Source organism: Lissotriton vulgaris, chromosome 9 (genome assembly GCF_964263255.1).
Source record: "Lissotriton vulgaris chromosome 9, aLisVul1.2, whole genome shotgun sequence".
Taxonomy (NCBI): domain Eukaryota; kingdom Metazoa; phylum Chordata; class Amphibia; order Caudata; family Salamandridae; genus Lissotriton; species Lissotriton vulgaris.
In genome coordinates, this window is record NC_141697.1 from 1,007,691,656 (window position 1) to 1,007,714,731 (window position 23,076).

Consider the following 23,076-nt stretch of genomic DNA (forward strand, 5'->3'; position numbering starts at 1 on the left):
CCCTTAACTGTAATATCTGAATTGTACTTGGTCTGGAGTTATCCCAGGATATTCAAATCCTGCTACCACAGCACCTAAGACTACAGTTACCACAAGACTTACCATATCCGTTGCCTACATCTCCAGACCTTACTACATTCAGATTTACAACAACTGCTAATCTAACAACTCCACACCATTTTATCTCAGAATCGAATATCACTATACTCGGGATCTCCCACTTTTGGGCATACGGTCACCAATTCCCGATTACCAAGTATCTACAATATTCATACCCAGAAAAACAAATCCCTGTAAATAGGATCTTCGACTCGATCTCCGAGTCATGCTTCCTCAGTATCTCCAACTATTCTTATCACAGGACCACAAAACTGTTAAACCGGCATCTTCAAACGTAAACACTTCAAGATCTTCATTCCTGCCTAGCATGAGCTCTCCAGCCACTGGTAACCCACAATCTGCAAAACCTGTGGTCCTATGATTTCTATCCACTGTCAGCCCAGGATACCCTGCCCGCTACCTGAGGTCTCCAACCATTGTTACCCCAAAATATTTATCCCCTTCTACACCAAGAACTCAAACCACCCTCTCTGCTGATTATTCAGCCTTATTCCCGAAAGTTCCAACCGTTGTTACTGTCGGATCTCTCCATCACCTTCTGCAACAGATTCTCCAAATGCTGTATATTCAGAGCTGCTACCCTTGTTATACCACGTTGCCTTTCCCGGAACACAGCTGTGCACCCCCAACTATCTGATAGACAGTTATCTTATCCCAAAATGGTGGCTTTTCTTGGCCCCTGCATCAGTTACATGGTGCAGGCACATGAGAAATGCCTCTTCCTTATGTGTATGTAAACAAGGAAATGCCCACTTTGAATTGTGGGCAGGAAATATCAGCCTAAATAATACAAAAGGGAACAGAGCACCAAGCGCACCCTTTGTAAATACTAGATTGAACTTGTGGATAGGCATGGCAACTGGCAACTGAAACCAATAGATACTATTGAACCCAAATAATCAATCACAGGATGCAGGAGTCAGCTTGAATTGCCCATATGGTAGTTCATTAGAGGGCCAAAAAGCCAAGTTGCAGCTTCTGGATCCAATAGAAACCACTGGCATTGAACTATAGCTCCTCATGAATAGAATTTCACAATGTCTGGCCAGACACTGTCTCCCCACTTATATGCGATCGATCATATGTGTCTGAAACAACCCTGATTCAATTACATTTGAGCTCTGTGCTCACAGTGCTGTAGCACCCAATTTACCGACTGCCACTAATAATGGTGGAAATGAGATTTGAGTGCGTGCGCTCATTATTACCCCGTCGCGTATTCTGTTCCTTTAACCGTCGATGAAACGATGGTGTAAAAAACAAGTGAAAAATGTGGGCGAGCACAATTTGAAGAGACCTGTCGATAGGCAATATGGCAAAAACAGGAGCAAAAAATGTTCAACCTGTAGAAGAGCAGCAACACGTTGGAACCACCACCCTTAAGAAAAATTCTGTGAATCTTCTCTACAAAGTCCCTGCTCCCTCCAACTTTAATTTCAATTTTTTTTCGAAATGGTACCTTTACAAGGGAAGATTCTAGTTAGTGACACCAAAGGGTAAGGCAGCTAAATACCGACATCTGAATACTGACAGCTAACTACCGCGGTACCAGACTGAAGCAGCAACATGAACCAAATTATTTTAAAAACTGCTATCTTCTCGTCCCTATCTGTGGTACTTTGGGTCTAATCTCGCAAATTAAAAAGATCCATTGTTAATCATTTCCTAAACACATATGTATTTTGTTGACGTCAACATTGCAAACTGTTGTTCGCAGTGTTGGGCCCGCTTCCCCCGGTGCAAGCGTCTGGGCCTTTGTGTGGATCTCTTTAAGGCCATGGGCCTCTTTTGGACCCTGGCAGATGGTCTTCCAGAGCGGTGGAGGCACTGGCCTCGCCTACACTGGTGGTGGGTGGATCAGCTCTTCTATTTCGAAATCCTTGCCTGTCTGGCGCAGAACTGTGTACTGTGAAGAGAGCCACAGCTGGATCTGTTGGGATTATGGCTACTAAGGTGAACAGGATTTTTTAAAGCCTATCACCAATAATTTCATTGCTCCCCCCTCCACTCTGTTAGTTCCTTTTGCGATCCAGCTCCTCCTCCCAACTGTTTACAGTCTTTGCTATCCCATCCCAGCCAACCCTTTCCTGGCTTTATTTTTATTCTTTTATTTTTTATCATTTTTAAATGTAACTTATTTCTCTAGGGTTCCCCCACTCCTTACTGCTAATTATTTCTCACATTTTCACTCCTCCCTCCCTTCCCTCTCCTCGTCTGTTACTTCCCCGGATTAATTTTCATTTTTCTTTTTTTTTTAAAGAAACTTATTTCCCTTGGGCCCCCCCAATCCTTTCTGCTTATTCCCTCTCACATTTCCACTCCTCCCTCTCCTCTCGTCTGTTGCTTCCTCTGCTTTATTTTCATGTTACTTTAATTTTTTATACCTTTTAACTGTTTTCCCTAGGGGTCCAACAGCTTTTTGCTTGACAAAACCCGTTTCAAAATGGCCACCCAAGCATGGGCATACGTCATGATGCACTAGCGGTCAACCTAGAAAGAGTTTACTCAAACAAAAAGCATTTCAAGATAGGATCCTTTGATTGGTCATGAATTATTATGCACTGGCAGCTGTTTTTCTAATCTTAAACAATTCTCATCAAACAAGCATTGGCAATGTCAATATGTGGACTCTCGCTGTATTAACCACGTCGATGCTGATGACGAGCTGAGCTCGTCACGTAACGCGGTAATTTAAAAAATGCCGCACACAGCGGGAAAAGCCGCCGCAGCGATGCGGTTAATAAGAGACCTATTGTTTTTTGCCAGAGCTTTTTTGCAGAAGGTAGTCCCATCCATGAGTACCAGGCTACATGTGTCTTTAGTGGGCAGTTTCTGATCAAAAGTATAGCATCTAGTTAGGTGTGGGAGAATTTTGTGGAATCGCTGCTGTCTGTGCAGTTATCAGCTGCCCCCAAGTATATAGTGCTCTTCTCCTTGTGAGGTTGTCACATGACTGTGACTGACGAGTCAGGATGATCAGGGACAGCTTACTTGGTCTTTGGAAATTATAATGAATGAGAGTGAAAGAGGAGTTGGATAAGCACGTTGCATACTCCACAGGTCATAGAAACAGGTCTCCTTTACTCGTTTAGCACGCCCACTACATGCACGTGGGCAGTATAGTATGCACTTCTCACAGGTGACCAACTATGGGTTCTTGGGCAGTAGACATCCCCACACACTTCTTCCTGTAGCATACTTTTCTCAGGAAGATGCTGATGCCCATGTCAAGTGACGCATTGTAAATACCACAGGATCCATTGATGGAGCCAAGCAGAGGTGACCCACCATCGGAGATGATGGTGTGGGCTAAGCAGTGTTGCATCCTGAGATGAGTGACCAGCTCTTCTATATACCAACGGCAAGGCTTTAGTAGTCTATAAGAGAATGGCATAGTAAGCCCAACTGACTGTGTTGAATACTCAAAGTATTCCCAGTTTTTGGAGCAGGGAAAAGTGGGCATCTGAGTGCCAGAAAAGCTGTGAGCAGAAGCTACATTCCTGGGTCTTGCCCGCTTCATCCAGGGAACATGCCACAGATGGAAGGTGGTGTGTGTCAAAACTGTCAGGCAAATCCTTTATACTATTGATCCTTTGATGATTCACTGGTACCCATGTATGTGACAGTTCTCCATATTACGCCTAGGTTTGCCTAATTCGAATATTTCTTTATGAAATTCAAGTCTGGTGCCTTCAAGCGATGTATTGCAAGTCAGCAGTCATTGCAACCATACCAGGAGAGCGATGAAATTGAGTACCACTGGCAGAACACCCCTACAGGTCTGCCAGGAGGTGCCCAGATTCCATTGACTCTGACTGGCTCTGAAAACAAGTGAGTGAGCAAAAAAACATCAGGAGCCCGAATCGCACTCTGTGGAGACCCTACTGTTGTGGTGTTGGGGGCCCTCACTCATGACGGGACCTCTGCAATTAGTAATTGTGGTATGATGGTCACACCACAAGTGCAGGTCATGCATCACAACTGCAGGGCCTCCGCCATGAGGGCAGGGGGCCTTTATGAATCGGGACCATCGAGATGTACAAAGTATACAAATAGCGATTTCCAGCTAGCGATTTTATTCAAATCGCTATTTGAAAATCTCTATTCTTTTTGTATGAAACTTTTTGTTTCATACTTACGATTTCTACTGGGTTGCAAATCGACCTACCTCATAAATAGTAAGGACATAGGTTGCAGTTTGTGACGCATTAGAAATCGCAGCCACACAAGGATGGCGGCTTGCTGGGGTCAGCAGACCACCATGTCTGTGATTGGCTTTGAATAAAGGTATTTTCTTTCAAGGAAAACGGGATGCGTTTCAACAATAAACAAATTAAACGTTTTGTTTTCATTATTTAAGAGTGGGCAGTGGTCTGTGGGACCACTGCACACTCTTAAAAAATGTTTTCCCAACATTCACAAAGGGGAAGGGGCCCCATGGGGACCCCTTCCAATTTGGGAACAAATTACCACCAACTATTAGTTGGTGATAAATTGTGAGTGTTTTGCAACCACATTTCAGTCACAAAACGATGTATATACCAAAGTGATTCGGTATTTGAAAAGGCCGTCCTAAACACGCCCCTTCGAAATACTGAATCGCCAAAACCCAAATTGAGATTCGGTAACAAGTTACTGAATCACAATTTGGGCTTTGTACATTCCAAAAAGCATTTTTCCGGTCACAAATGGACCAATTCGCCCGAAAAATGCTTCTTACATATGGCCCTTAAAAACAAAGCGAATGCGGCTGCCCGAGGCCACGCAGTGGCCATTCAAAAGGGAGGGCCTCTAGTCACAGAGGGCTTCCCCCGCCCCTCTCTAGCACCCCCTCCTCGCCCGGGCAGGAGGAGTCCCGAGGGGAGCGAGGAGGAGCTGGGTGGTCACGTCCGGTGCGGCAGGCAGGGCAAGGGGTACTTAAGCCCCCTCGCCACCTTCTCTGCCTCTTTGCCGCACTGGACGCGCCGTTTGTGACCTCGTCCCGGGGACACACAATTTTCCCTCCCTACCTTTCACCCTGTGTGTCAGCTACAGGGGAACAGTTTGAATGTTTTAATGTTTTAATTGTCGTTGCAGGCGGAGTCACAGGGCGATCCGGAAGCAGAGAGGTGCAGCACTTTACCTCAGCGGGCACATAGGGGTGCCAGAGCCTATGCTCTGGGGCCTCATGGGAGGTTCCGGGAACACGTGTCAGCGCCCCATTAGTCCTTCGGGCGGTTGTGGGCCTGTGCAGCCGGGGGTTTGCCTAGATACGCCCCACAAGGGGCGTGAGTATAATGTTTACCATAAAGGGCAGCACATGGTGGTTCGCCACGGTGCTGCCTGGCTCATCAGGCGGGCAGGTGGCGAGAATGCGGCCTGCCCTTGGATCGCCCGTAAAATAACCCACTATGATTACATAACGTTGTATGTAATAAACCTGCAGCAGTTTCTTCCCAATCTAACACTGGTGTCTAGTGTGTTATTTGCGTGATGCATGCTTATGTTGTGGGGTGGGGGGTCCTGTTGCATGATGTGACTATTCCCAGATGCCGGGAGATGTGGCCTAACGGCCAGAGCTTCAGACTTTGAAACTGGTGAACCAAGTTCAAGTCGTAGCATTGGCTCACCACCCTCAGATCCTGGGCAAACACTTAATCTCCCTGCGCCTTAAAAAAAGTATCTAATCTTCTGTAATGTAAACTGGTGCTCGTGTAAAAGCGCTCTAATTACCTGGTGCCAAGTTCGCGCTATATAAAACTGCAAACATCAATAAATAAACAAACACAAACCTGTGAACAGTATGTATACAGGGTTATGCTTCTATTGCTCAAGGATTGTCTGTGTGCAGAGGACCACACACACTGAACACCACAAATGACAAGGAAAGCGAATTGTATGACTTAAACACCGACTACAATCTCCTGAACTGCCTTTAAACCTGCATCCCATGCAACGAGTCAGGCCTCGGCACCCCTGAGTATGACCCCTCCTAGCTTTAGCTTCAGTTACACTGTGGCCCCTCCCAGGAGCGAGGCCTCTGAAACCACGGCACTTGCCCCATAGCTTTCATTACACCTGCACCCCTAACCATGAATGAGGCCTCAACACAGAAGGTGCCCCCCCTAGCTATCATCACCTGCGCCCCAAGTGTGAGGTCTCAGCACAGAATGTGTTCCCTGGGTATAATTACACCTGTACATCTAATAACCATTTTACACACACACATACCCCCTCCGAGGAGCAAGGCCCCAGCGCGCCTAGAAGATGCCCCAAAGCTACCTTTACACCTGTATCTCGCTGGAAGCACGCGGGTGACTCAGCATGTTTAGTGTCAGTGTCGCTGTCGCTAAGGGTGGCTTCAGGGCGTTCTTGGAATCTCTTTCTCGGTGTGCTGTGGTAGGGTGTCGCGCGGGGAAACACTGGGGATTCAAGACCACATTTAGGGAGCCGTATGCTTCAGTTCTCTTCAAACTTCTCCCCTGTGAACGCTTAGTCTTCGTTTTACTCGTCACTCGTCTTCCACCACTGGCTGTCCTACCCCCTCACACATTCTCTTCTTTCCTTGCTTCCTCCTATAGGCGCGCGACTCTCTCTCTCTCGTCCCCTCCCTCTGTTCCATCTGTGCTTCGCTGTTCTCACCCCTCCCTCTTCACAGGCGCTCCCCTCTACCTCCGTCACTCACAGCAAGGCACTATCATCTCTATATCTCACGTTCTCTCTACACCCGCCTCTTACCCTCTCCCCACCCTTTATTCCCTCTACATCCACATGTACTTCTCACGCTCACCTCTCGTATGTTCTTTCTTTATTGTCTTAATCGTTTCTTCCATTGCTTTTTGATAAATCAGGCTTTTTTACTTCCGCCGTTATGCTCCCCATGTCTTTAATAGTTTATTGTATCTCTCCTTTTTTCTCTAACTCGCCTTTTTTCCTCTCTACTTGAGATGTTCTCTACATTTCTTCCCTCTTGTTTTCTATTCTTTCCCACCCATCTTCTCTCCTCTCTCTCTCCTTTTTGTATGCGTCTCTCCACCCTTTCCTTCCCCGTTCCCACCTTGTTCTTTTCCCCAGCCCCTCCATACCTCCTCCCGAGTCCCACCTCTCCCGCACAGACGTCCTCACCTGCGGCTGCCCCGCCCCTCACAGATACACACAGCGTCAACGCGACAGCGGACCGTACCTGCCGCAGGACGTCCCGGGTGTTGTCAGAGTTCACATTGCTGCGGGCCCGTCAGACTGCGTTGCACCAGAAGCCACCATCCTCCCCGTCTAACCCGAGGGCCGGGCCAGGTGCTCACCTACAGGGACCCCGCTCAGGCTTCCATCCTTGACTTAGCGGGACATAACGCCTCATCTCCTCCCGATGGGGCCAAGCCCTCCTCCGGCTCACAGCACATAGCGGCTCCGCTCCGGCGCCAAGCCCCGGTGCTCTGTGGGGCAAAGAACCAGCCCTTTTTGCAAGGGACCTTTTCTGCGGCAGAACCCCTCATTTTCTGGGGTGCGAAGTCATCTCAGTGTGTTCCAGCGGTGCTTTTTTTGTAACGAAATCCATATGTAGCCAAGAATGAATGAATGCACGAATAAAGGATGACGTGTATTTAGAAATGGGTCGCGTCTAGGCGCTGCCAGGGACCGCAGAATCAGATGGGTCTGTTTGAGTGCGGATCTCTCACCCTGCCCGCTCTATGGGGGTGTTCCCACACCGCACCCGGCAGAGCTTGGAACATGCAAATGGGAGGTGTTATGGCTGCATGGGGGACCGGGGACAGGCTCAGATAAACAGAGGCGACATCGAGGGTGGGAGTGAAATTGTGAATTTTGGAGGCGAGTGCAGAAATCCAAGACAGGCACCAGAAGGGAGCAGGCTTGGGGGCTGGTGTCGGTGACAAGCAGAGGTGGGGTGTCCCAGAAGAGTACGATCACAGCAGCTCTAGACAGACAAGAGACGAGGAGGTCTCAGGAGAGAGTGCCGAAGGAGAGAACGTGTGTTTCCGCAGTCAGTGAGGGGTAGGGGATTTTTGGGGAGCTCAGAGAAGGAAAAGAGACAGCGAGGGAATGCCTACTGGATGGGGAGAAGCGCCAAGAAGCTCCCTGCGGGGTAGTGGGTGCTATATAAATGCCATCAGCCAATCAAGGTTTTCTCTCATGGGACTCTTGTGAGGCAAGGAGGGGCACCATCTGGGTTGATAGAGAGTGGGGGGCAAGGAGTGGCCCAACATGGTGTAGAACGAATTTAGGGTACCAACCGCGTTTGAGAGAGTCAGGTACAATGAAGAATTTTAGCAGGGTGCAGCGAGAAGGCGCGAGGAAGGAGGCGAGACTCCAGCTGTGAGGTACCGGCTGGTCTAGAAATAGAGAGGGGCAAGGGGCGTTGGGACTCGTGAGATCCCCAAAGAGTGAGGGGGAGCTGGGGAGTAAGGGACACGGAAGGTTAATTGTCGTTTTGGTGTAAAGGGCAAGGAGGCGCCAGGAGGACCGAATGTGATGAATGCTGGCAAGGGGGAGGGGCTCCTGCCCACAAGAAGGGGCGAGAGATGAGCGAGTACGAGTGGTGGGCAAGGAGGGTCTGAAACACACTGTAAAGAGAGGGGGGGGGGGCACGGCACCCTGCCAGCCCCCTCTAATCAGTTGTCCACACTAGTAACCCGTGAGGGCTCCCGCGTCGTCCCCCGAGATAAATCCGAGGCTCTGGCACGCGCGCAGGACCCCGGGCTCATCTGGTCGTGGTATCAGGGAGGTGGCGGGTCCGCACCTGCAGTGATCGGGGGTCAAACGGGGGCGCGGGCTCTGTTGGTAGCCCAGCCCGTCACTCCGCAGGCTGAAAAACAGCTGGCTGGACAGCTCAGTGGGATAACGCCCTCGCGAAAGATTCCCCCATTCTAATCATCCACGGTTCCCGACTTTGGATCTCGGTGGGGCAAACTCAGCTGTTACTCCTTCACAGGTCGATAAGCCAAGTTTAGAGTCGAGTGAATATAACTCCCGTTATTTGAAAGCATCAATTCATAATCTTGTTTGTTGAGCGTGGTACATGAAAGACCCTTCTATTAGCCGGAACTCGTAGCTGTTAATAAAACACGAACAGCAGGGCAGCGGTTTCTTGGCGCATCCATTCTACCCAGGTGAAGGTGGCACTACGAGGCTCTTCTGGCAGGTGTTTGGATTCTTCTATCCTTGCGTAATCAGAAGCCAAAAAGCATCATCCACAAATAAAGCCCCCCCGAGATCCTGGTGGCGCCGGGAAGCCCCCAACTGCAGCGGGCAAGGATTCTGTACAAAGTCCAAATTTAATGAACGAAGGCGGGTTGCGGATTCCGGTGCATTTCTGACAGCCACGAGCATCACATGGACTCCTTGGCAGCAGGATAGGCGTGCCGGCGTATCCCAGCGCGGGAGGGGAAGGTGAGCTCTGGTGGGAGGGGACGAGTTTGGTGGTGGCCCCCCGCTGCCGCTGGCTCCTCGCCGAGCTGCCCTGCTCCGCTCCTGTACAGTTAGCAGCCTGGGTCAGACAGACAGGAGGCGGCTGCTGAGCTCGGGCGCCCGCTGCTGAGGGAGGAGGTGGGCGGGGCTGCTGCTCTCTGCGCATGCATATTCATGAGAGGCACAAGCATCAGCTGGCCGCACTCTTAAAGCTGCAGCTGGGATTGCCTTGCTCAGCAGCCTGGCACACAGCTCGGCCATGGTGTGGGGTGGTCAACATCCAATGCGCCCAGTAGGGGGAAATTCCTAGAGACCCGTTCGCAGGTGACTGTGGGGAGGGGTGCAGAAAAAGGCCTCACGTCAGCCAAACCATCGCGTATATTAGAGTGCCTGAGCCTCAGCATATTCTCAAGGTTTATCTCGACTTCATCTCATCTGAATTTTTGGTATTTTGGAATTTTTTGTAGGTTGAACCATTGTCTCCGCCTCTTGTCCGAGTGAAAGTTAGCAGAGGGCAGTTTTCGACCGGGGACGCAGTAGAACAACTGGAAAGGGCGTGGCCCCGTTTCACCTGTGTCGCTTGGTGTATATTCTGCCTTTCAGCCCAACAACACTTTTCATGCTGGGAATTTTAAGCCAACACTAACAACAGAAGCACTAGGGCTTTAAGTGGGAATGGAAAAAGTGGGAGGTCTCTGAAAGGGGTGTGGCCTGTGTAATTAAGGACATGGCTTAAACACATAAACTGCATTTCTGTGATTCCCATAGTGTGCCACACGAGTGCTATTGTGGTTCCTCTCTGCTCTTTCTGTTATTGTGCCCAGATATATAACACAACAACTGATATGCACCTAAAACCAGTCAGGACTTTTGGCTTTGTAAATGATTGTTAGTTGTTCAAGATGAATGAATAACAAGAATGATTCTATTCTAAATAATATTGAAAATGTTTAAATTCTGAAATTGTGAGTCTGTTAATGAAACATTACTGAGTCCTGTGGAAGGAATAGTAGCCTTCAGCCACTCTGTTTTAGGCATACACACTTTTTTTCTCCACATCTCTTTCCCCTGCATATCTTACACATCACCTCTTTCCTATTTAACCCCCTATTTTCACTCTCTCCTGAATGCACATCCTCACATCTCTTTCACTTCCCCACCCCCAAACACAACAAGCGTTTACAATGCAACTGTCTCGCCTTTGCAAAAGTTAGAGCTATTGGCATTGTAAATGACAACATTTTTATTTCTGTGTTGGTTTTGAAAACAGATAAATAAATGGCATTGTCATTTACAATGCCAATAGCTCAATCTCTCACAAATGCCACACACAAACACACAGAGCCTCACACACACACAGAGCCTCACACGCACACAGAGCCACACACACACACAGAGCCACACACGCACACACAGAGCCACACACACACACACACAGAGCCACGCACACACACAGAGCCACACACACACACACACACACACAGTCTCTCACACACACACACACAGTGTCTCTCACACACACACACATACACGCTCTCACACACACACTGTCACACACACACACACTATATCTCACACACACACACTGTCTCACACACACACACTGTCTCACACACACACACTGTCTCACACACACTGTCTCACACACACAGTTTCTCACACACACAGTGTGTCACACACACACAGTGTCTCACACTTACGCAGTGTCTCACACACACACAGTGTCTCACACACACACACACATAGTGTCTCACACACGACTCTCCGCTCTTGTCCCCCATCCCCCTGTTCCTACCCTGCCCCATCTCCAGCCTTGCCCCCTCCCCGGATGTCTCGCTGCTCGGTGCCAGCCTGCTCCGCCTTGCTTCACAGCCAGCCCCCTCCCTCCCCTGCAGCACCGCCAGTTATTTCTTTATATAGCGCTGTTACCAGCTAGTGGGGTAACTGTTGAGGGCGGCATAGAAGGGTGCACATACAAGCAACAGTAGGTTTATGACACGTTAATGAAGCTCTATGCATTGGAGCTGTCGGGTTTTGAAAGAGGTTAGACTTTGAGGCGTGCCTTAACCAGGAGAGTATAAACTGAAGGCTCGGATCAGGAGTCAGGAGTGCATGGGCAGGGACAGCGGCAGGCCGTGTTTACTCTTTAGGCGTCTCTGTCGCTTTACTCTTATCAAGAGTTTACACCTCTTGGAATGGGTGAAAAACTGTGCGGATTTTGAATTACCCTGTGCTGTTCAGAGTGGTATTCTCTTTACCGAAGGGTTTAACGCAGACATTTACCACCTGCTCAAGCTCCTCACAGTCTTTGTAACGCCCGTGCCACAGGTCTGTAACTAAAGTCTCACGCATTCTGTGCCACAGCACTCTTCACTGTCTAGTGCCTACGCACACAGTGCATATGTACCACAAAGCTCCTCGCAGGCTGAGTGACCCGTCACGCAGTCTGTGTGCCTGAAACAAACTCCTTAGTCTGCATGCTTTAACTAGAAGTGCAGTCCGTGTCCCAAATAATAGCTGTTGAAAAAAAAAGACATCTTCATCTAATTACATAGGAAGGAGCTTAATATTTAGTTAGACCCCTTTTGTGATTACTAGATTACGAGTTTTGAAGGAGGAAAGAGGGTCGGAGCTAAAAGGTTATGTTTGAGATATTTAGGAACAATCTGGGTTTTCAAAAATGGTATGTGCCCGGGGGCGTTGCCAGCAGCCGATGGGAAAGGCTCCGAAGCCTCTGCCTAATATCCATCACCAATCTGCTACTGTACATCATTCCAAACCCCATGAAACCCATGACCACAGCCCCCAAGGTAACCGGTATCGAAATCCATCCACAGATCTACCAGATTGAGCGGTGAAGCCATGCTGAGGCCTGTGACCCCGAGGAGTTCAGGAGACACAAGATGGCGGTGACATCTCCAGAGTAGCAGTGCAGGTGAAATGGGACCTGGCTGAGCATGGGTCTGCTGCACTGAGCGAGGAGAGCTGCACGGAGACCCGCACCGGACGATGAGACTCAATAGGAGACCAGACATCGAGACAGCACAGTGGGGCTCGAGGTGTCGCGACAGTCTGAATCAGTGGTGTTGCCAGGGCCTGAGAGCAGCAGAGAAACGCAGTCGCTGCTGGGAGCAGCGAACAAAGGTGTAGTCGCCCGGCCTGGGACCTATCACCGAGGGACACAGCCAAAATCAGCAACGGAAGAGAGGATCAGGAGGGGAGGCCCCTTCCTCCAGAGCGAACGTGCCCAGTGTCACTGGGGAAGGGCATGAGGCTGAGTAGACCCTGCGAAATAGATGGAGGAGGCATGTGGTGCTGCACTCCGCAGGTCGCACTGACGAAGTACCCTGAGAGGTTAACCACATCAAAGTGCCCACAAGGGGGATCATGCCTAATGCATCTTTGACTGCGCGAGGGGTAGGGTAGGTCAGCGCCCACACATGCAGGTTTGCCCCAGTAGTAGCAGAGTCACTGCGGTGTGGGACAGAAAGCAAAGTGGGCCAATAACTCGATAAGTGTCATGGACGCAGTGTGGAGCGCTCGCCATTTATCTCTAAGCCCGTCCTTTTCAGACTGGGGGGCGTGTTTTGACTTTCTTTCTAGGTTGTAAACAACAGTCAAAAACACACCCCCAGTCTGAAAAGAACGGGGCTTAGAGACAAATGGTTCTTCTTTCTATCTAAGCCCCGTCCTTTTCAGACTCGGGGGCGTGTTTTGCCTGAGAACGTCACTAATACAACAAAACTAAAAAACACGCCCCCCAATCCGAAAAGGACGGTGCTTAGATCGAAAGAATAACATCACTGAGACCTCTTCTCCAATGGCTGGCCGCCGTTTAGGAGGCCAGCCAATGGAGAAGAGGGGCAGGGCTTAACCTCGCTACTTAGAGTCATTAAATCTCGCCAGCGAGACTGCGCATGTGTGCAGCCTACGCTAGCCGAGACCTAAAAAGCACCCACTCACCTATAAGCACTGCCTCCTCCTTTTAATTTCGGCTTGTCAATATTTTGACACCTTTGTACCTCCTTCACACATATTTGCACAGAATCACAAATCCAACTCACATACATGACCCTTGCTGCGTAATTTTTGCAGAGAGCTAAGGATTGAATGACCACATATTCCGAACACATTTATGACCCACTGACAGGCAGTGTGAGAAACCGTGCTGCCTTCATCCTCGACTCCAAAGCTCTCAATCATTGCCCTTTACAAACACCTGGAGGCGACCCAGATCAAAGTTTGCACTATGCAAAAGTAATATGATACACGAAAAAATGTACAGAAATACAGAATCTTGGAAATACTCTTATGGAATAAGGGATGAAGTAAAATGTGAAGTATAAATAGGATCTAAATCACTGATATGGATTGCCTTCACTTTTTTACATTCATTGTTCAATAGTAGATCAGTGTTTTTGCTTGTAAGGTTAAGGATTTGAACAAAGGGCCCAACTGGGAGCTGTTGCAATGTTCGTTTTTCATTACTAATCGGTTTCAGACCCAGATAGACCTGGCCCAGTTGCAAGTTCCAAAACATGAGGAACTATTGTAATAAAAAGTCAAAACTGGGGGCTTGGGGAACATGGCGGCGGCAGGCTAGCGGCTGCTGCGAGGCTCTGACCCTGGAGCCCTAGTTCGAGTCAATAAGGGTCTCCTTCTTCTACTTTGCGAACAGAAATCAAAATGGATTGTGCTGAGTGTATAGGTGAGTGAGAAGCCGTACTTTATCCCCCCTTCGGTTGCACGGCAACTCAGTTCTCTCTCTCTCGCCTTTCCCCCCGGGCTTCCCCGCGCTCACGGACTGAGTGTGACAGCTGAGACAGACGCCGCGATCAAGAGTAGGGAGACGGAAGGAAGGAGAAGGCACTAGGACCTACGCGGACCACTTGGCAGGTCGGATGAAAGAGCAACGCGACTGGATTCACGAACGGCGGTACGCCAGGGAGTCATCCACCGGCCAGCTGTACCGGGTTTCAGGTGAAGTGTCTGGTGTGAGATATCAGCGTCTTGAGAACGGGCGCTGCGGCTGTGATGCACGACCCCAGGCAGAGCGGACTGCAGTCCTCATAAAACCATGGGTAGGCGGCTATAATATTGGGCTTCGTGTGAAAGCTGCCCTATGGTACCGGTTAACAGGAGTCACAAACCGCTCTTATCTCCCTGCCTTTGCATCTGGTTGGGAATCAACAGTTTGTATGGATGCAGATAGGGGAATTCCTGCAATTCAGCAATTTAACCTGGGAAACACAAGCCCCCCCAGGAAGGAAGACACAGCGAAAGGGCTCTTTTCAGTTAAGGTACTTGAACCACCTACCAAGGTGGGGGTAGCCATTGGCGAGCAGAAAAGTGCTATTAAAAATAGATATCAACTTCGCTCACGAAAGGAACTTAAGATAAAGGGAGTTCTGAATACTGCAGATTTGGCCGAAGCTGGTAGTAAGGGTCCAGAGCCAATTTCACCAGGCAAACAGAGCAGAAAAGTAGGAGCAAAGGGGGGTAAGGCTAAAAGCTCAAAGCAATCTAAGTCTAACTTGCTTAAAGGTACTCCCTCACTTAAGAGCTATTTTAAGATAATGGAGCATGCACTGTCTTCTACGACGGATAGCACTGGTATGGATGGAGGGGGTGGAGGGGAACCAAGTTTAAATAATCCAACTCAGGTAACAGTTTCCCCACTTTTAGTTTCCTTTCCCTTGAGTAATAAATATGGGGCTTTGGAATCAGCTTTGGAATCAGCTAACACTCCAGTGATAACGGTTGAAGGGGTCTCCGCAACCGAGGTAATCGATGAAATTGTACAATCTTCAGTGACTCTTCCAAGGGCCACTAATCAAGAAAAAAGTCATGGAAGTGAGTTGTCAAAAAACACTACGCAGGATGTTGAACTCCAACTTCTCCGCACAGAGGAAGAAGGAGCTTGCGGAGGTAGCGATTTTTCAGATAAAAGCCTGGGATCTCTACTGCAGTCCTTAAGAGGAGATCTACTAAGTAAATTCGAGACTTCTGAAAAAAACCAACAGCGTCTACATGATAGATTTGACCTACTAGAGGCAAAAATTGATGGTATCAATATTAGAACTAGTGCATTGGAAGGTAAGATTTCAACACTCTCAGAGACCTCAAACATTAATTCTAAAGAAATAACAGCCCTGAAAGTTCAGAATCGATCCCTGGCTATGGACCTGGAGAGATTGGAAACCCAATCTCGCCGGAATAATCTGAGGATTTTGAAAATTCCGGAAGGGGCCGAGGTGGAGGACATAAAAGGTTTTGTCTGCAGATTATTGCGTGAAGATATTCTTAAAGACCGTCCAGATATAGACCTAGAATCAGAAATTCAGAGGGTACATAGAGACCCGTATAGGCTGCATCCGGACAGGAAGGCCCCGAGAAAGATTTTGGTGTACTTCCAAACATACAGTGTGAAAGAACTGATCTTGAATAGATGTTTATCACGCACTTCCCTACACTTTCGAGCTAATCCATATCACATCAGATCTGATATAGGTGGTAAAACTGCTAAAAGGCAGTGGGAGTTAGGGTCCAGAATGCCAGAATTACGTTCAATGGGGGCAAATGTACAGATGAAATTTCCGGCATTTCTTAAAATCATGTGGAACAATAAAATGTACACGTGCCAATTTCCAGAAGAAGTTGATGCTGTTCTTGATAGAATGAAGGCTCAGGAGAATGAGGCTCAGGAGGAATAGCATAGGTAGAGGTGGTTTAGATGTTCCACGTATCAAATTTATTTCCTATGTATCTAGTGTAGGGTAGAGTAAGTCTGCGAGCGGGAGGTGGGGAAAAAAAAAAAAAAAGAAAAGGGGGAGGTAAGAAGGGAAGAAGGGAAGGGGGAGGGGAAAAAAATAATATATATATATATATATATATATATATATATATATATATATATATATATATATATGTATATAAATAAAAGGGAACACAAAAAACAAAAAATAAAAAAAAAAGAGAAAAAAAATAAAATAAACAGCTTACATATTTAGTTAAGTTGAGAGTTTCTTTTAGAGAGTTTTGCAGAAAATGAACAGTAAAGTTAGGGGGATGAGACCCAGACATATGTTTTGCTTTACTTTTGAGTGGGGCAATCAGGGAACAGGGCCTCCTAGGGCGTTTTCGCCAATCAGGAGGGAAGGGTTCCCCGCAGGGTGGGGGGGTGGGTGCTCCAGGGGAAGGGGGGAAAAAAAACAAAAAATGTCCTCAGACACCATAAAAAAGTTATTTTTTGTGATTACTTATCACTCTGATAAGGTATTAAGGTGTGTTATCAGCCACATTCAAAATTTAAAACTAGAGTATGCAAGCTAGCCAAACTATAATCCTCTCCTGGAATGTGAATGGATTAGGGAGTTATAAGAAACAATTTAACGTTTCCCATTTCTTAGAAAATGCCGGAGCATCATTAATCCTCCTGCAGGAGACTCATTTGGAAGCCAATAAATGCAGAGATGTTTTTATAAAACGCAAGTGGGTTCAGGAAATCTTTTGTTCCAAACAATCGGGTACCACTAGGGGGGTGGCAATTATTATTTGTGCCAATAAAGGAATTGTTGTCCATGATTGGGCTACAGATCAGTCAGGGCGGTGGTTGGCGGTAGTGGTATCAGTGGGCCCTGTTAAACTCTTATGTGGGGTCTATTACGGCCCAAATGAGGATAATCCATGCTTCCTCCATAAACTAGCAAGTTATTTATTACAATTTCCAATTCCTATAGTACTAGGGGGAGACTTTAACTTGCTACTGGATGTAGAACTTGACCGCACTTCAAAGGCTAGATATAACTGCCCAAAAAAATCGATTTGTACGCTGCAAAATATTATTAAGGAGTATGCGTTGTGCGATGCCTGGAGAGTCAAACATGGCTCCCAGAGAGAGTATTCGTTCTACAGCAAAAAAAACCATCAGTTCTCCAGGATAGATTATTTTCTGGTGGATCGAACGATGTTATCAAATATTCATTCTATTGTATATATCCCGAATGGATTATCAGATCACTCCGTGGTTAAGTTGTGCATTAGCATTCAAAAAAGGAACCCACTAGATCATAGGTGGACTTTGGATAGGACTATTTTATTAAAAGCCGATTTCAATACTAGCACCAAGAAAAGTATAAGAGAGTTTTTCCTATTTAATAATGATTCAGCCCCAAATCGAACTATATGGGATGCTCTTAAATCTTTCTTGAGAGGAATATACGGCTCCCAAATGGCTCTAAATAGAAAGCTAACTAAAGAAAAAGATGTAAACAATCTCAATCTAATTAAAATAAAAGAGCAGCAACTTCTCCATGCCATCTCTAATGATCGAACAGAAGTATCGAGGCTAGAAAAAGAATTAAATGACCTACAAACTAATCACAGACTATGTTCTGAAAAGATACTAAGAGATAAATGGGAGGTAAGCAAATTGCGTAATTTTGAATATGGGGAGAAATGTGGATCACTACTTGCCTGGAAAAGCCAGAGCTGATAGGTCCAGAAACAACATTAAAACTTTAATACAACGAGGAACTGGTGCAGTTTTATCTGAGGATGAAGACATTAAAGAGGAGGCCAGATCTTTTTATGAAGATCTTTATCGTGAAAGAGTGAATACTTCATCGGAAGAAATAGATAATTTAGACATTCTGAGAAATCTAACTCGTTTAAGTAATGAAGAAGTAGCCTTCTTAGGAAAAGAAATCACCGAGGGGGAAATTAGATCTCAAGTCGAGAGAATGGCAAGAAAGAAAGCTGCGGGTCCAGATGGGCTCCCAACAGAAATTTATAAGGATAATTTGGATGAATTTATTGTTCCAATGCTTAAACTTTTCAATGAAATTTTCATCCAAGGTCAGCAAATTCCATCTTCTTGGCTGGACGCAACCATCTCATTAATTATGAAGCCAAACAAAGATCCACAAAGGATAGAATCATACCGACCTATATCTTTACTGAACTCAGACTTAAAAGTTTATTCAGGTATCTTAGCAAATAGGCTCGCTAAGGTGATCAAATCCATTATACATCCGGATCAACGCGGATTTATCCCGGGCAGACAACTGAATGAACTCACATTTCAGGCAATCGGAGCTATTGACTATGCAGTTCAAAACAAAAAACCTTTGGCCATAGTCGCAATAGACGCTGCGAAAGCGTTTGACCAAGTAAACTGGAAATATCTATGGTCAACGATGAAGAAATTTGGTTTTCCTGAAATCTACATTAAAAGTGTGGTGGCTCTATACAGAAGTCCCAGGGCTAAGATTTTGGTCAACGGAGGACTGTCAGAATGGTTTAGTGTTGGTAGAGGAACAAGGCAAGGATGTCCCTTGTCTCCGTTGTTGTTTGATGTCTACATCGAGCCTTTTGTTTGTTCTTTAAGGCAGGATTCTATTATTTCTTCATTTAAAATTGGGGACTTATCAATTAGGACAGCGCTATACGCAGATGATCTCTTGTTGTATACCTCAAACCCCCTCGAAGCAATTCCCAGGTTATTTTGGCTCGCGGAGAGCTTTGGCTTGGTTTCAGGTTACACTATTAATAAGGAGAAAACCGAGGTAATGTGTTGGAATAACCCACTCCCTATTCCAGAAGCCAAATGCAAGATGAGATATCTAGGTATTTATTTAACCCAGAATATAGATGATACTCCGAAGGTTAGTTGGGAAACTGTGATAAAGGAGATTAAAAAACTTCTCTCCAGGTGGAACACTTTACCGTTAAATATCTACGGCAGAGTGAATCTTGTTAAAATGATCATTCTACCTAAGGTTACGTTTTTGTTTAATTCTATTCCCTTAGTTTTCAGTAGAAAATATATTCTTAATTTACAAGGTAGAATAGGGTCGTTTATTTGGGCAACCAAATCTCCAAGGATAGCTTGGAAGAAGCTAAGGAGAGGACTAAAATTAGGTGGTTTAGCTCTCCCTGATTTATTATTTTACTGTTATGCTTTCCAGCTTAAAAACTTTAGGATACTAGCTAATAGATTGGATTTTACTTCAAATAGTCTACTATTCCAGGCTATGCTACAGGATCTCCCTTTTGGTACTGATTACTTTCTGTTTAAATTTGGTGACAAAAATTTTTTCAAAAAAGTTAGGCTGAAAGTTTTAAAGGCTGCTTTATACTATTGGTCGCAGACGTGTAGGCTGCTGTGTATTCAATATTACCATCAATACTCCCCAATTTGGGACTCACCAGGCACCCCAGAGTGTTTATTGGATCAACTGGTTCTCCCCTTAAAAAGAGCAGGTCTCCTGAAGTGGGGGGACTTATGTGATGAATCGAAAGTTTTAAAGTGGGAATTTCTTGAGGGTGTAACCGGAGGGACATTAACGAGGTTCAAGTTTTATCAACTATCGGCCTGGTGGGGAAGCCAAAATTGGGTCTCAAATGATGAGGAATCATTCTTAGAGTTATATAGTAATTCTAGAGAAATAAAAAGAGAAACGGCACAATGGTATAACATATTACTGAACAATAAAGACAATTTGGAAACAGAAATTAAGAATATATGGGACCCCTCTTCAGTCCAGATAGCGGAGGAAGTAGAGAAATTATGGATTGATTCCTTTTCTTTATCCCAAAAGATAATTAAACCTTCTAATTTAAGAAGGAATCATTTATATACATTGCACAGAGTGTATTGGACCCCAGCGAAACTCTCTAGAATCTCTGGGGTGCAATATTTAGTCCTAGGTGCAATCTAAGGAGCGCAAATGATATTCACATGTTCTTTGAATGTCCAAAAATAGCTAATTTTTGGGAACAATTGTGTAAATTCTTAGAAGAGGTTTTGTCGGTTCCAATTCAGTGTTCACCCAGATTGGTTTTCTTTGGTTTATTGCCTAATTATGTGTTTAACAGTAACTTGTCACAGTTTATTTTTTATGTTATGACCATTGCTAGAAGAGAGATCTGCAAAGCATGGAAGTCTGCATCCCCCCCGAAATTCGCAGACTGTCTTAAATATATCGTGGCTGTGAGTAAATTTGATATTTTATGTGGGGGTGATAAAGCTGTTAGGTTGTGGTCAGCATTGAATGCCTGGATCAAAAAGTAATAATAGTCCAATGATTATGCCAGAGGTAAGTGGTCCTGTCCTTCCTTAGTTGCAAGAACCAATCCGAAAGGAAGTTGGACGGGTAACGACCTTTCCTCTGGGCAATCTTCTACAGCTATCCACAAACACGAGGGCTGGAAAGGATAGTTTGTGACAGTGGCTTGAAGAGCGCCTATCTTAGAGCAGTCATTATCTGGTGGCATATATGAGGACAAAAAAAAAAAAAAACTGTCATAAAGAGCAACAGGACACAGTGGACAATGTAAATGTAAATGTAAATGTATTTGAGCTTATATAGCGCACAGCTACCCACAAAGGGTTTCCCGGCGCTTGCTTAGGGAACCCGTCCTGGTATTCCCCTGTGAGATAAGCCCGGCAGGGTATCCACAAGGTGAAAGCCAGGCATCCTGCCGCGAGGGGCCGTTGTGGAGATTATGCAAGCTATTGCCCAGAGTCGCAGAGTGTGAACCCGTGAGTTGAGAAGGCACCGGAGCGAGAATTATCGAGTCCGTGGAATTATTGAGCCCAAGACCCGCCGAGGCAGGGAATTGAACCCTGGTCCAGGGCCGATCTCAGCTTCCGGGTCTGCCGCCTCTAACCCCTGAGCCACACTTCTCCACAATCAGGCAGGTACAGGAAAATGTAAGCTTTTCAATTTGTGTTCCCCTCTCAAAGCCTTGAAAATTATGCAAAACAGTACAAAACTTTACGTGAGATGAATTAAAAGTGTGCGTGTTCTCTAAAAGGGGCATGGTCAATGTAAGTACAGGAGTGGCATGAGTACATAAATTATAGTTGTGGGATTTCCATATTGTGCCACCTAACCAGTATTTTGGTTCCTCGCTGGGCTTGCTTTTTTTGCATCCAGATATCAAACATAGGAACTAACATAAACCAAAAACCAACCACGACTATTGTCTTTGTTAATGGTTGTCAACTGTTTTAGATAAACAAGAAACAACAATGATTTTGTTATAAAAAATAATATTGAAAATGTTTTCATTCTGAAAGAATGAGACTGAATTAAAAATTACTGAGGCTGTGGAAGGGGTGATGGTCTTCAAACGGTCTCAAACACTCCTGTTATGTTCACCCTGTCTTAGACATACACACCCCTTTTCTCTCTAGATCGACTCCATTTGCACACCTTACACCTCCTTTTGTCCCTTCTCATCACCCTCATTACACTCCTTCCTTCATGTACTTTCATTTCTTTCAATTCGCCCCCACCCTATACACACAAAGAACTCACTCATAAACCTGTAAATGCTGCATTTTCTTATATTTTCGCCTTGTCAATATTTTGACAACAGTGTATCTCCTTCACATACATGGTACAGAATCACAATTGAAACTGTAATATGGTAGCATTTATCTGTGAGTTCTGCAGAGAGGCCCAGAATTGGATGACCATGTACTCTGTACACTTTTTGACAAACTGATAGGCACTGTGAGAAATTTGCACCACCTTTAGCCTCCACTCCACTGCTCTCAATTGTGGCCAGTTATAACACCTGGAGGCGACTAGGTTCAAAGTATGCACTATACAAGAATAATATGCTAAACAAAAAAGTAAAGAAACTCAAACATTTTGGAAATAGCTAACACCCTTAGAGAATGGAAGATTAAGTAAAACATGTGAAGTATAATCAGGTATGAAATTGCCTCAACGTTTTTTTTTTACATTAATTGTTCAGAAATTGACCAGTGTTTTTGCCAGTAAAGTTAAGGACATGAATATTAGGCCCAATGGGCCCCTTTTCAATTTCCATATGTAATTACTACGCAGTCTGAGACCAGGACAAACCCAGCTTAAGAAAACCTTGAAATAGGGGGCATTGTACTAATGTAATTGTTAAGGGTGAGCAGCAAACTCAGCTCTGCGGATAGAGTTAGCAGAGTTTTGCCACTCCGTGCTCCGTTTATGGTGTGGAGTTTGGAAAAACTCTGACTCCACCATGTAGCAGAGTCTTTTACCACCACCCACCCAAATTCTGGCCTAACTCGATCGCACTGTATGTAAGCATGGGCGTAAAATCCGTTCCTTTTGCGGAATTTTCAGATTTTCTGTAATTTCTCGGTCCGCAAATCTCACGAAATTGCAGAAAAATCCGCGAAATCGCGTGTGGGACGGATTTTCAAAAACTGAAGTACATGAAGCACTTACAGGGTTACAGCAGGTGCCAAAGTTGAAGCTAACTTCTTTGTAACCATTTACAAAATGGTTACAAAGAAATTAACTTCAACTTGGGTACCTGCTGTAACCCTGTAAGTGCTTCCTGAGCGGCACCTCCAGATTTGTTGCCTACTTGCAACTATTCTCTGACCCTCGAATGCGTCCATTTCTAACGATAATGGCATCACTCCTAGTCCTACTCCCTCGCCTTCCTTCGGTACAAATGAGGCCCCGCCTCCCACCCAGACCCACCCCCAGTATAAAAACTCTGCCCGCCCCCACCTCCACCTGTACATAAACAAGC

The 23,076-nt window shown here is 46.0% G+C and overlaps 1 protein-coding gene across 1 annotated transcript in view; it reads right to left on the reverse strand.

Annotated features, from left to right (window-relative positions):
- The window catches only part of LOC147692711 (leucine-rich repeat and fibronectin type III domain-containing protein 1-like protein), a 407,389-nt gene extending 399,972 nt beyond the window's left edge, over nucleotides 1–7,417 (reverse strand). Inside the window, exon 1 of the mRNA XM_086938877.1 lies at nucleotides 7,283–7,417. The gene's annotated coding sequence lies outside the window, so the exon portion shown is untranslated. The remainder of the gene's footprint in view (nucleotides 1–7,282) is intronic.
- Nucleotides 7,418–23,076: the final 15,659 nt, after the last annotated feature.